The sequence below is a fragment of the Triturus cristatus genome, chromosome 6 (assembly GCF_964204655.1).
Source record: "Triturus cristatus chromosome 6, aTriCri1.1, whole genome shotgun sequence".
Taxonomy (NCBI): domain Eukaryota; kingdom Metazoa; phylum Chordata; class Amphibia; order Caudata; family Salamandridae; genus Triturus; species Triturus cristatus.
The window spans coordinates 425,137,547-425,157,145 of record NC_140589.1 but is presented as its reverse complement, the minus strand read 5'-3'; the positions used below and the strand labels follow the sequence as shown (position 1 = coordinate 425,157,145).

At 47.9% G+C, this 19,599-nt stretch overlaps 1 protein-coding gene across 1 annotated transcript in view; it reads right to left on the bottom strand.

The window, feature by feature from the left end:
- Positions 1–19,599, bottom strand: part of AGPAT5 (1-acylglycerol-3-phosphate O-acyltransferase 5) — a 638,261-nt gene that overhangs the window by 7,623 nt on the left and 611,039 nt on the right. The gene's annotated exons all lie outside the window — the stretch shown is intronic.

Below are 19,599 nucleotides of genomic sequence, written 5' to 3'. Positions count from 1 at the left end.
AAGCACACAATACTGTAGCACAGAAACAATAGTAAATAGCACTAATACAGAGTGGGCTCCAGGGGGAGACCAAACCATATACTAAAATAGTGGTATAAGAACTACACCTCGAGTCAGGACAGTGTCTAGAGGATGTAGAATCGCTGAGACCCCAAGGAACCACCCAACGTGAGTAAGTAGGAACCCGACCGCGTGCTCCGTACAATTCTATGGGGACGTCGCGGTTGAAGTTTTAAAGTTTAAGGACCCTTCCCAGTGGACTTCAAAGAAACCCTGTGGAAGTTAGGGGGCTGGAGAGCCACCCCACCTGTGGATATTGTAGTACCAGAGTTACCTATCCCAGGGAAGCCGGGTGCATAGGTCTGAAGTGGTGTCGGAAACCGCCATCAAACTCAATGGAGGACTTCGAAGAAGAGCCGCTGCTGGAAGGAAGAAAAGTTTCTGTCTCAGGAGTGACCAGGGGCTCGGTGGACGAATGTCCACTGATGTCGGGTGCTTCAGGTGCGTTGAGGGAGTTCTGGACTCTGCATCCATGGGGACCAGTAGACGTCAAGGATGACCAGGAGCCGGATACGAGCTGTCCCACGAAGGATGTCGAGTGCTGAGGGGTCGGTGTCCAGCAGGAGCACCAACAAGCCTTGGCAACGGCAACCCACGCAGAAGGTCAAAGAAGGTTACGGTTAGGACCAGCAAGGTCCAGGAGACTCACCAAACACAGGGAGTCAGGGCAGGCCTGAAGCAACCAGGGGAACCCAAGAAAAGCAAAGTTGACCCTCAAGTGGACTCACAGGCCGGAGGCACAGGAGTCGTGAGAGTATAGTGAGCGATGTCACCAAACAGCAGCCCACGGAGCACTCGGTGCGAGGCGGCCGGAGTTCTTGGTAGGAAATGGTGCCAGAGGTTGGGGCTACACGTAGCCCAATGCACTTGCTCGGGAAACGCCAACAAGCACATGCACTTGCAAATTAACGCAGTGCACAGGGGTACGGGTATTGCAGCCCCCAAGAGGGATTCTGGCCTCAAACTTGGTAAGAGGGCAGCTCGGACCTCGAGGGACATAGAAACCCACCTCCTGTGTTGCTGGAGCCTTCGGAGTCCGTAGGAGCTCACAAGCAGCAGATCGGTCAGTCGTGATGTGATGCCTGCGGTTGCAGCGGAGTGACTCCTTCCCTCCAAGGGAGATACTTTTGGTTGTCCTTGATGCTCCACAGGTCCTGCACGGAGCCTGTATGTTGCATAGGCACAGACGATGCTTCAGACTGAGAGGGATACGAATTCGGGCCCAAACGAAGTCTAGCGAAGTCCAGAGTGTCCAGACGGTCGAGGTTCAGTGGTTTCTTGTTCAGAATCTTGCCCACGTCAAATCTAGGGTCCTACAGCCAGGTAAGCCCTTTTGTACCTACGGGAGAGGGTTGGACAGATTCAGGGGACCCTCCCAGGGGAGGGTCTGGACAGTGGGGCGGTTACTCCCATGTCCTTTGTCCAGTTTCTCACCAGAGAAGGAGCCACCAGCTCCCAGGACTGGTTTGAACTGGACTATGCACAGGGACACCAAATGTGCCCCTCATGCAGACTTTCGGTCGCTAGCAAGCGCACTCACCCAGCCCTAATGCACTAAATCCTGTCTGGGAGGTGGTCACACCTGCATGTGATAGGATGCCTATTGTTGTGCCTTCCCCTGCTCGAGTTTGGCTCAGCAGCAGGAGGGCAGAAATGTGTCTCTGGTCAGCAGCAACCATTTTGTGCTGCCCGGCACTAGAAGACTGGTACTGGGAACACGAGGGACCCAACAAAGCTTGCTTCTGAGGGGTGGAATCATACCTCCCACATCGTTTACCGGTGGGGGAGGGGAGGGGGGTATGATTCCACAATGTTTGACACCAAACATAATAGGGTTACTTTCAGCCGTTTTAGAGTTGGTCATCACGCTGACGCATAATGCTACTCTATATGTTGTAAATGGCTGCTGCACTAACAACCTGGGAGATGGGACTCTGTGGGCTGCAAAGGTGTCCTGCTCATGCAGTGGCACTCTCTCACTTAGAACCAAGCACCCTGCCTTCAGGATTGTTAAGGCTTGCTATAGGGGTGACATAGGTTTTAAGCGTAGTGACCCTTAGATATAGTAAACCAATATCTTAAGTAAGTGGTGCTTACACAGGCTGAAATGGCAGGCCTGTAGTTCCATTTTGCATGGCCTCTCATGGGTAGCATAATACATACTTCAGCCCATGGGAGGCCTCTGGGGTACCTATGCCCTGGGTACATGGGTACCATATACTAGAGACTGACAAGAGTACCCCAGTATCCAATCTGGAGTGTACCTAAGTACATGACATAACAGTTTAGGGAGAAAGCAGATTGACTGGGGTCCTGATTAGCAGGATCCCAGTCTGACTAGTCAAAAACAGTATCACATTTAGCATAAAAAGTGGGGGTAACCATAAGAAGCAGATCCGACTTTCCTACACAGGACTACAGCCTGCCTAAACGGCTTCTATGCCACCGTAAACGTCACCAGCCAACGTCACGGGTGGCAGGAAGCACAATAAAGGTGGTCTGGGCTCCCGCAGTGCAGGAGCCTGTCTTTGTTGTTTCCTGCTTGGCTGTGGGTGCAGGACCACAGCCTCCAGCCTGCCTAGCAGCTTTCACGACACCGCCGTCACCAGTCAACGTCACCAGCGCCAGGAGGCGCATTAAAGCTAGTCGGGGCCCGTCTTTGTTGTTTCCTGCTTGGCGGGGCGTGCAGGACCACAGCCTCCAGCCTGCCTAGTGGCTTCTACAATGCCACCGTCACCAGCGCCAGGAGGCGCATTAAAGGTGGTCGGGGCTCCTGCAGCGCTGGAGCCCGTCTTTGTTTCCTGCTTGGCGGGGGCTGCAGGACCACAGCCTCCAGCCTGCCTAGCGGCTTCTACAATGCTGCCGTCACCATCCAACATCACGAGCACCAGGAGGTGCGTTAAAGCTGGCCGGCTTAATTTTTCTGCTTAGCGGGAGGTGCAGGGTCACATCTTCCAGCCTGCCTAGCGGCTACTACGACACCACCATCACCAACCAACCTCACCAGAGCCAGGAGGCACATTAAAGGTGGTTGGGTCTCCCGTGGTGCAGGAGCCCGTCTTTGTTATTTTCTGCTTGGCAGGGGGGGATGGGGGAGGTGCAGGACCACAGCCTCCAGCCTGCCTAGCTGCTTCTACACAGCCGCCAACGTCACCAGCGCCAGGAGGAGCATTAAAGGTGGTCGGGGCATCCACAAGCACTGGACGCGTGCGGATGCGCCCGAGCCAGGGGCGGGCCCATCTAAGCCCGTCCCTAGGTCCTTTGACTCGACGGCCTTGGTGCTGACCCTGCCGTCTCAACATCACTCAACACAGCACAAAGTACCCACAGATATTTTGTTGAACAAGGACATCAATCAACTTCATTTGAGTACCTGGTCGGTATCTGTGATATTGACGTTGTTGTTTCCTTTTATCATCTGCCTTTGCAAGTGAGAGGTGCTCCAAGTTAATTATGATAATTAAGGCAATACAGGGAAGAGGAAAGCAGGTCCTGTAAGCCCCCCCTGGGCCCCAAACATTGTACTATTGACTCGTTCCTTGCCAAAGCAGTGGGCCCAATCACACAAGAAATAGACAGGGCAGAGAGGCATCTCTCCTTGGACATAGGTGGAGTTTTGCTTCCTACGCCAGCGAAACAATCGTTCTCAGTAACAGATATCCCTATTGACAAATCACTGATTGGAGCTATGGGCCAACCTCAGGAAGGCACTGTGCCTACTGGCCAGAGTAAAGCTACACCAGGGCGCAATATGCACAATAGGGGCCTTAACATCGTTCCTCAAAAGGCAGACTTAAATGCCCCCCCCCGCCAGGGCATCCAAGAAGTTTGGACAGAACAACCAAGAAAGCAGAAACTGTGAAGTCTGGGGAGGGTGTGGGCACTGAAGAATTTGGGGGTCTCCTGAAGCAAAACATAGCGGAAGTATTGTCAGGCTTGCAGTCTACATTTTGTAGTGAAATTACCAAAGCCTTGACAGAATCCAATGTTGCACTTGGTAGAACTGAAAAAGCAATGGTTTCCCTCACCCAGGCCTTTCAGAAATCCACCTTAAAACCACACGTGATACCACCCACAATTCCCCTTCCAGAGGTCCACTTTGCTGCTTAGACCCCTATAGTGCCGGCTAGTGCTTCAGAGCCCGTGGCACAAGGCTTTGTCCCTCCATTTCACCCAGTATCTAACCCTCAAAGTAGCCTGGTGCAATGCCCTCCCCTACAGCAATGTATAGACAATGCAGACAACTCATCGGCCCAAAACACCAATGGTTTACCAGTATTAGATCTCCCATCAGCTTGCTGCCCCTACACAGTGGTCCTGGCAGGTGTACCAGATCCCAGCGCCTTTAGGGACGAGTCTACTGCCCAATTAATTAATAAGGCGACTTATTGGTTGAGCAAACACGCTAAATTTATTATGGCAGATTATGGGCATAATCTGATGGCTAGGCGGGTCCATTGGATTGGGCACTCAAGGAAAATATTTGATGGTGACTGCGTGGTAATTACGCTCAGATTTCCGGAACTAGTTCGTAAGTTTCTGTACCATGCCGCACATCCATCGTTTCTCGACTGAGACATAAAACCATTGCCACGTTTTTTTATGATTTTTTTTTTTTTTACAGGCCCCATATTCGCTCTAAACTCTCGTGTAACTATACACACCCGGAATTGGGTGTTCCTCTCCCAGAGGATGCATCATAGTCACTTAACCGTTTTGCTCTCCTGAGAGATCTCAACGAGATGGATTGACAGCGAGAGGGTGAGGGCAGGAGTGATGACTGTGAAACGCCCCTCAATAATGGCGAGGGAAAATCGGCTGGAAGCATAGATTCCCACTCTAGTTCTTGGTATACAAGTAGCAGTGGGATTAACAGCCCGAGGGGGCTCTTCTGCCACACCGTATATACAGACCCGGGTCAGTGGCACTAATTTAAATATTCTCTCTTGGAATGTGGCAGGACTTACTACAAATTTCGCAGATGAACAGTGGCTTGGTTTTATCAGGCATTTTCATGTAATCTGTTTACAGGAAATGTGGGAGCCTGAAAATACCTTCTTTCTGGAAGGATATAAAATGTTTGAGTCCGGCAGAGGGTTCTAGCTCTGGGTGAGAAAGGGGGGGGGGGTCTAATTAAATTTGTAGACCTGAAGCTTCAAGGCATTATAAAGCCCCTGGCTTGCGATTCTCTAGTCACCCAAGGGCTCACTTTAATGAGTAAATTGTACATATTTGTTCTAATCAATTTTTATAGTGCAAAACGGCAACATCATGGGTCGGCAAGCAATGCAGAGCTAAGAGGGTATCTTGAGCAGTCACAGGGGGAAGGTTTGATGCAGGCTCAACTACTCCTAGTTGGAGATTTTAATTGTCATCTGTGTCCCAACTTAGCTGTGAACCCCCAAGATTCACCTATCTGCTCTTTTAGGGAGGGACTGCACATGGGACATACCACTCATGGGCGGGATGTGGATGCCCTCCTTATAACAATGGTTTATAATACACAATAGACTTGCATGCTATTACCCCAAATTCTTCCTCCCCTGACATATAAAGTTAGGGGCTCCTCAACAATCATTGATTTTATTTTTATGTCATCCTCCTTGAGGAGGGTTATATCATTTTTTAATATCCAGCACAGCCCATTCAGTAACCACGACCCTCTGACTCTGGAACTTGAAGTTTCAGGGTGACAGCCTGCATCGGGAAGAATAACTGGGGGCACGATTTCTGTCATAGACCAAGGAAGGCGTTTAAGTTGGTCACAAGTGGACATTCCTAATTTTAAAAGATCTTTGTTCAGCAATAGCCAGCAGGAGATTTTGACCTATTCGGATCCGCAAGCCTCGGGGGAAGAAACCAATCAGGCATTCACTGTTCTTGCTAATTCAATCAACGCTCTGCAAACAGTCCGGGTAGCTTCTTCCCGTGCCTTAGCCCCAAGATGGTTTGGAACTTAGTGCTCCCGGGCGCTTAGAGACCTGAAGATGATCTTGAAGCAGATTCTGCATGACTGAGCCCGGCTGGGGGCCTGACGTAATACCTACAATCAGGTGGTAAAGGGGCGCAAATGTCAGTTGCAAAAACTAGCTTGGAAAGAATTAGAAGAGGCATGTAAACAAAGGGATAGTACTGTTTTTTGGAAGGTCATTAATAACCCTTGTTTTTTCAGACCCGGATACACCAGTGCTTTGTCATATCCCGCATTTATATGGAAGGAACACTTTGAAGCAGTTTACAATCATGGCTCTAGTAGCTCTAATTCACAGAACCCAATTTCCCTCTATAGGGTGAAACATATTAGTTTCACTTGGGCGGAAGTCAGAGTAGGAATTGAAGCATTGTCCCGGAATAAGGCCCTGGCGGGATTTCCCTGATCTTTTTTGTCACAATCCAGATATATGTGCTCCACTCTTAACCAGGATTCTAAATGTGGCAGCTTCATCATCTATCCCCACCTCTTGGTCCTCCACCATTATCGTGCCAATCTTTAAGAAGGGAGACAGGAACAGCCCACATTGTTACCGTCTTATATCGCCCATAGACGCCACAGTGAAAGTTCTGGGGTGGGTCCTCCTTAATAGGCTGTCAGATTGGGCAGATGCCAATTGAATAATCTCGAAGGTGCAGTATGGATTTCGGGTCGGAAAATCCAACACAGACCGGTGACTCAACCTTTACCTTCTAATGGCAAAATATACACTAGCCAAACCAGGTGCGATGTTCCTGGGTTTTATGCGCCTGACAGCGGCTTTTAAACCGTAGTAAGCTATGGAAATTACTTGGGGATTTGGGGGTTGATGTGGCGATAATTAATGTGTTAATGTCTTTACACTCCAATACCTCTGCCGTAATCAGATACACCTAGGATGGGAACACCACTGATCCCTTAAAATGTTTAAGCGGAGTCAGGTAAGGTTGTATATTAGCCCCTTTTTTGTTTACGTTATATATTAATGGCCTAGGTGCTTCCCTGACGACCCTTAAGGCTGATACTCCCTGGATAGGGGTTAGGCTGGTCCCTGTTCTATTATACGCAGGCTATGCGGTTCTTATCTCATGCACTCCAAGGGGTTTACAGATCCTTCGATCTAAATCTTATGTTATGGAAGTATGTAAATAGGGTAATAGACTTTGTTCACATAACTTAGCTAAAGTTCCTGCCTTCTCTTACCTGGGCATATCATCAGATGAGAAACTCAACTTCAAAAACCTACAAGAAGGGAAGCTTACAGAAATGACAAGATCTACAGGAGCAATTGCAAATTATGCCTATAGATTGGGAACTTGGTCACCAGAGATAATTTCAAAACTATATAACTCTTATTGTATTTCCAAAGCTTTATATGGCAGTGAGGTTTCTGGGATGAGGGTGGCAAGCAAACTCCAAATTGCAGGAAAAAAAATATTTAAGACTTATTTTGCGAGTCCCACCAAGCACCTCCTCGTATTCCATTCATGAGGAACTAGGGACTGAGCACATCACAGACTAAGTTGCTGTTAAACCCTTGTTATGCTGGGTGAAGATTTGGACAAATGAGGATGCAGGATTTAAGAGACTTGTAATTCAGGAATGCCTCTCCCTTGACCACGCACTCAAAATACCCTGGCTAAAGTATATAAAGGATACCTTCACTGCCCTAGAAAGACCAGAGATGTTCACCAGATATGATATAATAAAACTTCTGGATAAGATCACCATCAAAGAGTTGTTTTTTAAACACGGGGCTGCTCACCACAAGGCACATGAACTCAGAAAACCTTTGATAAGAGCTCATATTTTGGTAAAGTCAGTGCAAAGTATGGAGCCCTATTTATCCATTTTATCAAGTATGCATGACAGATTTTTAATCACCCGTTTTAGACTGAATCGAATTTACCATTTACTGGCTTCTCCTTTAGGCTTTGTTCCACACACAGTTGATAGAGGTGCCTGGGCTGCGACTCTAGGTCTCCACAGGATACCTTCCATTTTATCTTTTTTTGTAAATATTTCTCGTACCCTAGAAGAACGTTTCTTAAAGGGCTTTTAAAAGATCTGGGGTTTAGACAGGTTCGTGTTGCCTTACTGTTTTTTACAGCTTTTACCTAATGCTCACACACTTTGTGTTAGTAACTTGTTAAGGTCTGCCTTAAGGCTGAGATGTTCTAGGGGCGACTAATGGTTATTACTGCTTTGAGTATTTGCACAATGCTTTGCTTTTCCCATCACTTAACTTAATTCCAAGCAAACCCCAATCAATATTCACTCATCAAAGTAATCAGGCATCCATCCAAGGAGACAACTTTCTTTTTTTACACTTCTTTGGGAAGCCAAGACCTTCGCAGATCCATTTTTCCTAGGCCATGCCGCTGTCCATGGCCATTCTCCAACCTTTTAAACTGGAGATAAGTTCACTACCCATTAGTGAGCTATATTCTTTCTGGCCAACCTATTTAAGAATGTTTTGGATGTCTGAAAAGCAAGCTTTCCTTGGAACCTAAAATAGACACATTTTGAATTGGAATTACTTTCACTCCAGTACCATTGAGAGTTATGAGATCGTATGATAAAACCTATCATCTTCAGTGTGGCAGCAAGTAGAGGTAGGATAGTCGATTCGGCCATGTGCGAAATCCGGAGCTGGAGGTCCTACTGCCATTAGAAGCTTTGGTCATTTACCTTTACTGTCCTGAGATGCCTGTACTGCAGTCTCTCAAACAGAGGACCAAGTACAACACTTGACTCTCAGGGTAGCGAAGCACAGCAGCCAAGCCTGACCAAGGAAAGTTCTGTGTAATAAAAACGCGGAACTCAGCAACACATAAAATAACACTCAATATTTTTTCCCAGTCAGTGCATTTTCTTTTAAAAAGAAAAAGTACTTTAATACACACACTGCTAAATACTATGCACACAATTGGAAATACCAACTGGAAACCCTTGTAAGAGGGCTTCACTAATAACATGGGGTGAAAATCATGTATCCTAAAGAAATGTCACAATGGGCAACTGTGAGAAGTTGGCCTGGCATATGCTGGTCATTAGTTATAGTGGCCACCTTGCACCAGTCCAATTCCACTATTATGGTAGATAGGTTTAAGACAACCTTTGAAAGAAAGCTATCCTAGTGGTAGCTGTGGAGAGCAGCCTTCAGGCTAAGTCTCAGAGGAATGTAAAGCAGCTTGTTTTACCTTATAATCTCTTGAATTACCAAATGAAAGGACACCACACAGGTATATATATCAAATATATATGTATTTATTTCTAGACACACTCTACTAATCTCTTTATGAGATTAGAAGCCAGGAACACATTCAAATATCAACGTTTCACAATAAGTTAAGCACAAATATGGCTGGGGCCCTAGGGGCGTACCAGACCATATACTAAAAAAGAGGTTTAGGAAAGTCGACTTGCAGAATGACAGGGCCTAGGACCTGTAGAATCGCTGGGGCTTCACTAATGCAGTAAAAGCAGGTAAGTAACAGACCCACGGGAGACGCATGCAGTGTGAGAACACAGCCGCGGGTTCCCTATTGATTACAATGGAGCAAGTCGCGGTTTGATTTTTAAAGTTTTAGGGTACTTCGAGGAAGTCTACAAGCAAGCCACTTACAACGCAAGTAATTCGAGGGCCAACACACACTAGGGCACCGGAGTGCACGAGTTACCTCACCCAGGGAAGCCAGGTGCATAGGTGTCTTTTGGTGTTGGGTTGCGTCGCTGTTTTCTATGGAGACCAAAGAAGATTTGCTGCTTGCAAAGACTGAAGAAGTGTCCGGTGGAATCCAAGGCTGGATTCAAGATGCAGATGACCTGAAAATTGAAGGGACAGTGTTCACAGTCACTTGCCAGTGACCCGGGGCCAGGAAGATGGATGTCCACGGAAGTCTGGTGCTTTCAGGTGATCAAGGGTGTTTTGACTCTTCGCTCACGAGGTCCAGGAGAGATAGACGATGACCAGCAGCTGGATTTGGAGTGTCCCACGACGTCTGCAGCTGACTGCGGTGTCGGCAACCGGATTGGAGCCAACAAGCCTTGGCAACAGCAAGTCTCGTGGAAAGTGAATTTAGTCAATGGTGCAGACCAGCAAGGTCTGAGGGACTCACCCAGCGAGGGTGAGTGAGGCCAGACCTGGAGCAACCAGGGGAGCCCTTTGAGAGTCGATAAGAAAGTCTTCGGGGGACCCACAAGCCAACGGGCAAGGGATCGCGAAGACGCCTCTTGAGGAAATGCTTCACAGGAGCCCACAGTCACTCGGGACGGGGTAGGCCTCTGATTTTAGCTGCAAAACCTGCTGGAGGCTTGGGCCACAAATGGTCCAATGCACAAGTTCGTAGAACGTCGTGAAGGGGTTGCACCTGACAATAGAGCACGGTACCCGGTTACTGCTGTTCCTCGTCACTCGTGGGATCCACTCGCCTCAGCTCTGCTGGGGACTCACAATGGCCGTCGAGAAGTCAGGAAATCCACTTCCGGGGCTGCAGGGACTTCGGACTCCGGCGGGAGCAGGAAAATTTGCGACCGTTGATTAGAGTTTTTGGTGCCTGCCAAGCAGGGGAGTCACTCCTTGACTCCAAGGGAGATTCTTCTGTCTTCCAAAGGTAGTGGAACGTCGAAGGGCCAGGATTCTTCTTTGTAGCGCGTCGTCCAGGGTTATCTGCTTTGCAATGGCAAGGTTTCCTATCTTATACTGAAGATAGGGGAGAGACTAGCTCTAGGACCACTCCTCTGGGAGGGTCAGGGGAGTGGGTGGTTACACCCACTTCCCTTTGTCCAGTTTCGTGCCAGAGCAGGGACACGTAGCTCCTGAACCGATTTGAGCTGGCATATGCACAGAGGAGCCTACTGCTCCCCCAGTGCAGGACTTCAAAGCACTACAAGAGTGCACCCACCCAGCCCCAATACACTAAATCCTGTCTGGAAGGTAGTGACTACTCCCTGTGACAGGATGCCTATTGTTGGGCCTCCTCCACTGCGAGTTTCAGTCAGCAGCAGGAGGGCAGCCCAGTGTCTGTGCTGGTGGCATCCATTTTGTGATGCCAGGGCTCTTTCAGATTTCTACCGTGTTACCACAGTAGGTACATGTCGTTCCCTCTAGAAGGGTGGGATCATACTCCCACACCAGTTACTGGTGTGGGGGTACGATTCCAAGTTGTTTGACACCAAACACGACATGTTTTGATGCAGTCATTCCAAAGTTAGCATTTACCGGTAGGTTATAATGCACTTAAGAGTATATGGTTTAACCGCATCCACAAACAGCCACAAGGAATAGACCCTGCCAGCTGCAGAGGGGCCCTGCTCAGGCAGAGGCACCCCCTCACATTGTAAACCAAGCACCCTGCCCTCAGGATTGATAGGGCCTGCCATAGGGGTGGCTGATAGGTTTATATGTGTGTGTATGGTGAGATATAGGAACCTATACCTCTGTGAGGAGTGCTAACGCTACCTCACCCAGGCTGCAGTAGCAGGCCTGTGGTGTCAGATTTAGTCTGCTACCCAGGGGTGGCATAATACATGCTTCAGCCCCTGGTAGGCCTGTGAAGTACCTATGCCCTTGGTACCTAAGGTACCATATACTAGGGGCTCATAAGGGACCACAGTATCCAATCACTAGTGCATCTAATATGCACACCAGTCATTTAAGGGAGTAAGCAGATAGGCTGGGGTCCTGGATAGCAGGATCCCAGCCAGACTAGTCAAAAACCATTCAAACACCAGGAAAAAAGTGGGTGCAACCATCCAGTCATATTCCACCTTCCTACAGCAATTATAACCCTAAACCCTGACAAGACCCTATACTTCTTAGGCACCATGAACCAATTGTACACCAGCATACGTTAACCCCTAAAATGGAAATACCTCAATATGTGACTATATCAAACATTGGCAGTCCAACATAACTTCGACATAACTCAAACAAACATTTCACTAAGAAGCAGCATTTTTTTAAAATCTTACTACAGGTTGCCTAGCAACCTCTAAGGACTGAAAACTATCACGGTCTATCTGTCACATAGCAAAACAATATGTCAGCCCTTTAAATAGATTGACAGTGTCCGCCGGGGTCACTAATTCTCCATCCTGAGAGACTTAGAATGGCATTTTTCTCTCCCCATGTAGGTGGGCTTGTGAGGGTTCACCATTGCTTCAGGTGGGCCCTACAGGATCGCAGAACAATATGCACATTTGTAATGCTCCAGGGCTCATGAGGCACTCATTTTTTCCGAGATACTGATGTTGATGCGGCCTTGGCTTGGCTGGTAAATCGTACCACTCTTCTGTCAGGCAGGGGGACACATGGAAGACTGCGTGAAAGGTTACAGGGAGTCATACAGTCCTCTTTGCTTTCCCTCTAACCAGTACTCTTTTCAGGAGTGAAAGTCACCGTCCTGCACTCCTAACACTTCTTCCTCAGCATGCGGAGAAAGGAAGAGTAGGAAATAGAAGCACTTGTCACCTAGAAGGCTCTATGGGTGGGGGATACAGTCGTAGTTGGTAGTCACAGGTTCAGCTGGCCAACACATGGCATCCTCACCTCTAATGGGGATTCCCGAAAACAGAGTGGGAGAGCTTCTAAAAAAATTATTTATCTCACCTGGGATTTATTCACTGCCTCAGAAACCCCTGGACTATGTGGCTTCGCAGCAATGATAATGTCACACATGAGCAACAAATTCAGCCAAGCTTGGCAATTTTGAACAGGCTTTGGGGCAATGACCTTTGGTTGGCAAAATCCATCCATCAGGGGCTGTTTTCCAGGTCCTTTTTGACCCCCCCAGAAGTTCAAAGTGTTTTCTAGAGGTTTTCTTGTTGCCTTTCAGAGCATCTGGCACTGTGACTTCCTCCACATTACCAGCAGTTTGACGGTAGGGGCCTGGACGTGGTCTGCCAATCATGGTGGTTTAATGAACAGGTATCTTCATTGCATTTTGCCCTCATTGCAGTAGTTTCCCAAAGTTCTTGCCCCATACCATTTCTCCTTACCTGCAAATGCCCAGACACCCAAGACTTCTACCACTTTTGGGGTGTCTGTGTGCCCAGTAAGAGCCTAACGGTTCTACAGCTGGGGCACCTATGACAGAACAAATCCACAGAGGTCCAAATGACCCTCTTCAACAGGGTGTTCCGCTAGTCCACTGTAGTAAATGAGTAATCAACATGTAGAATGTATTTAATATGTAGAATCTTGTACCTGTTCTACGTTCCATAGTTCTGTGTATATCTTGCTTGGTATAGAATGTTAAGGCAGATGCTGCTGGGAGCTTCAAAGTAAGGAGCCGAGGCTCCGTGTACGGAATTCGATGCATCGTTTCTCCACGCAGTAAGGAATCAATGCAACTCTTCTCCTGAGTGCAGCAGAACAGACACTTCCATTCACCTGGGAATCAAGAATAAACTCATTGCTTGTATTTTCTGACACTTCCCTCCTCTGCGGCTGTTTCTCATCTCAGATTTTGCTACATCAAAGGTACTTTGTGCTAATACCAATGCATCCATTAAATTCTATAGACTAACTTGCTTAAACCTTTAAAAAGTGATATCTGTGCTTATGTATGTTCGATGTTATGTTATGTTAAGCAAGGATTTATAGAGCGCACAGCTACTCAACAGAGTGTCCCGGCGCTAAGACAGGAGAGATGGATGATCTAACAAACTCCGCGTCCAGCGAGGGCCTGTTCATTTAAGGTAGTTGTTGGAACATCAAGTTTTCAGCTGTTTCCAAAAGGCCAGCAAGGTCGTGCCCTGCCTGAGTGGTAATGGTAAGAAATTTTATGCACGGGCAGCTTGCACTTGAAATGAGCGACCACCGCAACGGGCTCTGCAAGAGGTAGGCGTCACAATCAGATGTTGTTGTGCTGATCTAAGTCATCTGCTCGGAGTGTAATGTAGGACTCTTTTGCGGATATAGTGGGCCCCCAGCCCATGTAGAGCCTTAAAAGCAAGAACTAGGGCTTGTTGTTATGGTCTTGTTTGGATTAGATAAAGATAGGTTATTTTTCAAACTGGTGTGGTGTCCATTTGTAGTGTTTTCGCTGTGTTACTGTGTGTTTTATGTCCAAATGCTTTACACATTGCCTCTGAGATAGGCCTGACTGCTCATGCCAAGCTCGCAAGGGGGTGAGTTGGGGCTTTCTTTGGTGTGTAACTCACTAACCCAGACTAGAAGGAAGGGTCTCTACTTAGACAAGGTGCATACCACTGCCAACTAGAGGCCCCCCATTTCCAACAGCACCTTGCAGGGTCTAGCTATCATTTGGGAAATGCAAAGCATACCTCCTTATGCACATACATGGCACACCCTCAAGCTGCTCATAAAGCCATAGTCTGCAAGTAAAGAGTAATCTCCCTGACAATAAATTGACAATCATGTTTATTAGACCTGCATCCTTGGCGTGGTTTCCCCTGACTTTTTGCCTCTACCTCCTGTATTTTTGACACTGTGCTGGATTTCGTTTTTGCTGGTTTAGATGCTTTGGGCACTTTGCCACTACTGATCAGTGCCAAAGTGCAAGTGCTCCCTGTGTAAATTGTTATTGGTTATCCATGATTGGCTTATTTGTTTTACCAGTAGGTCCCTAGTAAAGTGCACTGAGTGTACCAGGGCTGATAATTCAAATGCTACTAGTGGGCTTGCAGCACTGATAGTGCCACCCACAGGAGTAGCGCTGTAAAGAGGTCTCAGGTCTGCCACTGCAGTGCCTGTGCGCAGTTTGTTAACTGCCCTTTTGACCAGGACAGTGTACCCATTTGCCAGGCCTGACCCATCCCTTTTCTTACACATTGGGCACCTCTATGGTAGGCCCAAGGTACCATCCTGGGCAGGGTGCAGTCTATGTGAAAGGTAGGACATGTACTAGTGTGGGTAACATGTCCTGATAGTGAAATACTGCCAATTTCGTTTTTTACTATTGAAAGGCTATCTTGCCCATAGGCCAGAAGGGGGAATGCTGTAACATGTTTACCTGCATATCTTCCCATAGGAGCAATATAGAAATTTGGAATCTGGAATCCCTGAACTCAGAATTTAATAACACATCTTTTAGGAAGGATGGTTTTTAAATTCTGTGTTTGAAAATAGCACTTTTAGAAAGTGGCTATTTTCTTGCTCAACCTTTGTGTGCCTCTGCCTGTTTGTGGATTGACTGTCTGGTTTGAAAGTGACAGGGCTGGGGTGGCTCCAGGAGTCTGGGTGAGTCAGCACTAGGCTGAATAGACCTATCTGCATTTGGAGTGGTGGGAGGAGTAGCACTTGGGCCTGAATAGGGCTGTGCCTGCCTTCCACAATGCTGGTTCCACCTCCTGCAGTGTGTCTGATGGCCCTGGCCCACACTCACAAAAGAAGAAATTGTGCACTGGCAGAGTGCACCCAGAACTGGTTTGGACTGGGTTCAGGACCCCTCAAACATAGAGAACAAAGACTTTGGGGGAAAAATATGAGAGCTGAAACCCCTGAAAGTTACACTACTTTGTGATCAAGAGGAATCCCTGCCAAAGAAGATCAGCTGAAGAGACTGAGGAGAAGTACTGCCCTTGCTGTGTGTCTGGGGTTGGCCTGCAGTTTGCTGTTTCTACTGAGGAGAGGACCAATGGACTTTGCTGTGTCCATCTGAAGAAAAGTCTCCAAGGGCCTGAGAAGGGCTGGCCTCCTGTTTCTGAAGTCCCAGGCACAAAAGGACTGCACCCCCAGCTTCCCTGAACTTCCTTGCTGGGAGTTCCAGTCTGCCAGGATGGCCTGAAACTGTGTGTGAGGCCTTTTTGCTGTGGGGAGCTGGAAGCCCGACGCAACAAGAGAGAAGCATGATGCCGCCGCAGCCGCCGCTGTCGCATCATCGAGGAAGCGTGTCACCACTGTTCCCCGTCGCATCACCGGAGAAGCGTGCCGCCGCACAGAGGGTGCCGTCGCATCACCGGAGAAGTGTGTCGCAGGGCCGTCGCATTGCTGAGGAAGTGCGCTGCTGCTGATCACCGCTGAATCACCAGAGAAGTGTGTCGCAGGGCCTGTCGCAGCCCAGGAAATCACGAGTTCGCCGCACGGCCGTCGGGCATGTACGCATCACCTCTACATTGTCGCATCGCAACAAAGACGCCATTTTGTCGCATCGCACCGGATCGTCGCAACGCATCCAGGCGACATCTTGTCGCATTGGAACCGGAGCGCAGGAAGAACCGACGCATCGCCTTCGCTGCGCCCCCTTTTGTTTGTTTTGCGTTACGCATCCCAGGTACTTTGTGAGTAAAGTGTCGCATTTCATCATCTACAAGTTTATTTTTGCAACAACCTTTCTAAAGACATTCTACTGAGTTTCTGTATGTTGGATTTTTGTCGTTTTGGTCTTGTTTAGTTTAGATAAAGATATTTTATTTTTCTAAACTGTTGTGGTGTCCATTTGTGGTGTTTTCACTGTGTTACTGTGAGTGCTGGTACAAATACTTTACACATTGCCTTTGGGATAAGCCTGTCTGCTCGTGCCAAGCTACCAAGGGGGTGAGTAGGGGCTATCTAAATTGTGTATCCCCCTTACCCTGACTAGAAGCAAGGGTCCCTATTTGGTCAAAGGTACCTACCTCTGCTGACTAGAGACCCCCATTTCTAACAATGTTCCAGAAGGTGGATCTGGAACAAAACAAGGGCCCTTAATATGAGTTTGGCAGACAATGGATTCCCCTCAAAACATGGTGCAGTACCCGGGCCTTCAAACTTCAGGTTGGCTAGCATACCGTCAATCAGACTTACTGGTCTGCTGGAGGAACCTCCGCTTACTCTACTAGTAGAAACATTTGCCCAACTGACATCAGGCCATCGATCAAAGTACCTTAAGACCATCCACCCAATTTATAGTAGAAGTTCTGATGTACTTTTTTCATATTCGTGAAAAGCTTGGTGGTTCTGAACAGGGAAACACAAATTACACCATATGCTGGGAGAAAACCTCCAGCATCTCAGTGGCATTTGTTTTTTGTTTTACAAAACACTTGTGCTTGTAAAACAAAAAACTCCGCTGTGCTGGAGCCATGGATATGGCACCTGCATAGCAAAGCTACAGTGCTTCTAGAGGAGTCGCAGAGGTGGCAGCTCCTTTAAAGGCACAGACCTCTCCACTAGACAGACAGACAGATCTCTAAATATTACAGGCTGAGAAGCACCATGGGCACTAGTGCATCCATCTTATGCAATAGCAGAACGAAGTACACCCTGCCAGGATCTAAATAAGGCCCCAAACCTAGACTGTGCCTATTCAGAAATTGAGAAATCTCCTCATGTTTTGCTATGTTGACAATTAACTTTCCAAGTTGTAATACTCTGGAGTGAAGAGGCACCAGCATTGCCTTTGCTTTGCTAAAAGCAAACACAGCACATAACTTCACATCCATCCCAACACTCCTAGCCTACAGCACAGAGTTCAACAGGAAAAAGCAGTGCAATCCACTTTTTCACCTCAACCCATGGTACATCCTCACATGACACTGGTGTGTGTTAGGCACAAAGCGCCTCTTCACCCAACATTACATTAAAGATAACAATAAGATGAAACTAAAGAAACATAAAAAGTGATTTGGGCATTTTGGAAAAGTCTGGCTGAACATGCAGTCATAACACCCTCAAAGGGTACGATTCTTGGTACAACCCAGCAAACCGCCTCGAAAGGGCCTTCATCACAAAGAGTTACAGTATGCTCAGAGTGTCTCAGATGTCTTCTAGGGAGAACTCTATCCCAAAGAAAATAAGTGGAAAGATGAAAAGATCACAGAGACATAGCATGGTTGCACGTCACTCCACATTCAGACCAAGCACATACATCACTCCACATTCATACCGGGCGCAGTCAGGAGGAACCTCAGGTTATGTGCCAGCCTGCCTCAAAGAGATCCATGATCACTGGTCAGTCCCTTGGAGGATGAGGGTGAGAATTAGTCATAGCAGTGAAATATGTTACCTGATCCAGCTGTAGTGATGTCAACTGAGGATCCCAATGGCTTCCCCACACAATGACCACAAGGGCTTCCATCGTGTGAGAAGGACATCATTCTCCCTTTTGCTGTGATGATCCTGTACGTCTTAGCCATCCTCAAGGTCCTAGACCTTTTTAAAAATGTTTTATTCTTTTTATTGCAAACATGCTATTAAGAAATTACATCAGTCCATGTCAAATAGCATAACACCAACATGACAAATGACAGAGACCAACCTTGCAAAGCAGTAGAATAATCGGGACAACAAGGGCCATTTTACAGCCCATCAACAAAACCCAAATCCTGCACCCTCTCTCCCCATCAACGATGTCAGGGCCTTCCCTCACCAGAACAGACCCTGTCAGAGCCCCCCTGTATGCCTGCCATGATCCCAGATCTTCTCCCACCTCTTCGGAAGCCCCTGCTTTGGTGGACTATCTTTTCTGCCCTCAGGCACCAGTCTAAGTCTGATTTCTAGTCACAGAGTTAAGGTGGAGCCGCTAAACCCCAGGCCCTTGCTTTATTCCCTTTGGCCACACCCGCCACTAATGCCAACTCCATTGTTTGATACTTGGGCCATGCTGACTCCCCCGAAATCATCAACAAGAGCCATTTCGCGTCCATAGGGACCTCCAGGGCCAGAACCGCCGCCACTGTCCGCGTCACCCCATTCCAGTACATTTATATCACTTGACACCCTCAAGGAATATAGAAGAAGGTACCCTCCCCGCAACAGCCCCGCAGGCATACCCGAATGACCACTTCACGAGGACTCTGCAGGGCCTCTTGCTAATCATCATCGTCTCTGCCACGTATGTCCTCCGCCCAGACCTCCCTAATGTCACCAATGAACCAGGTGAATATTTGACCAGTTTGCGATGTATTATGGCTATGGCCTTGCCAGGTATATGGTCAGTCAGCAGGTGATCTTTCAGGGGGAGGAATCTGGCAACTGGTCTCCCTCTCATTTGTGCCTTACAAGGGCGTGCCCCAGCTGGAGATACCTATAACTCTCCTTATCGTGTAGCTCATAGTCTTGACCTAGTGTTTCGAATGGAATATATGCCTGATCACGCCAAACATCCCCCAAATTTTCTGTTCCCAGTAGCTTCCAGTTGGAGAAGCCCCGTAGCCCACCTACCTCACTGAGCAAGTCACAGCACCATAAGGTGGTCATGGTCGATAATCGCCCCCTCCACCCCGAAAATCCCTTAGCCTCTCGCCATGTCCTGATTACCACCTGCATATGCTGTGCTAGCCCCTTATCCTTCTTCCTGTGGTAGAGGAGTGCCCCATGGCTCCTTATCCCCATAACCTGCCTATCAAGTCGATATGGTGGTTCCTGACGATCCGCAAAGACCCATTTGTTTATAATGAGGAGCTGAGTCGCCCAGTAATAATTGGAAATGTCTGGGATCACCAATCCGCCCTCATAGACCCCCCCGTTGCAGCTGGCCAAGTGCTATATGCGGCGCTCCGCCCTGCCACAATAATGTGCGAACTTCATCCTCAATCTTCAGGAAGAAGCCCTTCGGGACTTGGTAAGGCGTATTTTGGAGCACACAGAGCATTCAGGGCAAAGTCATCATTTTATAAAA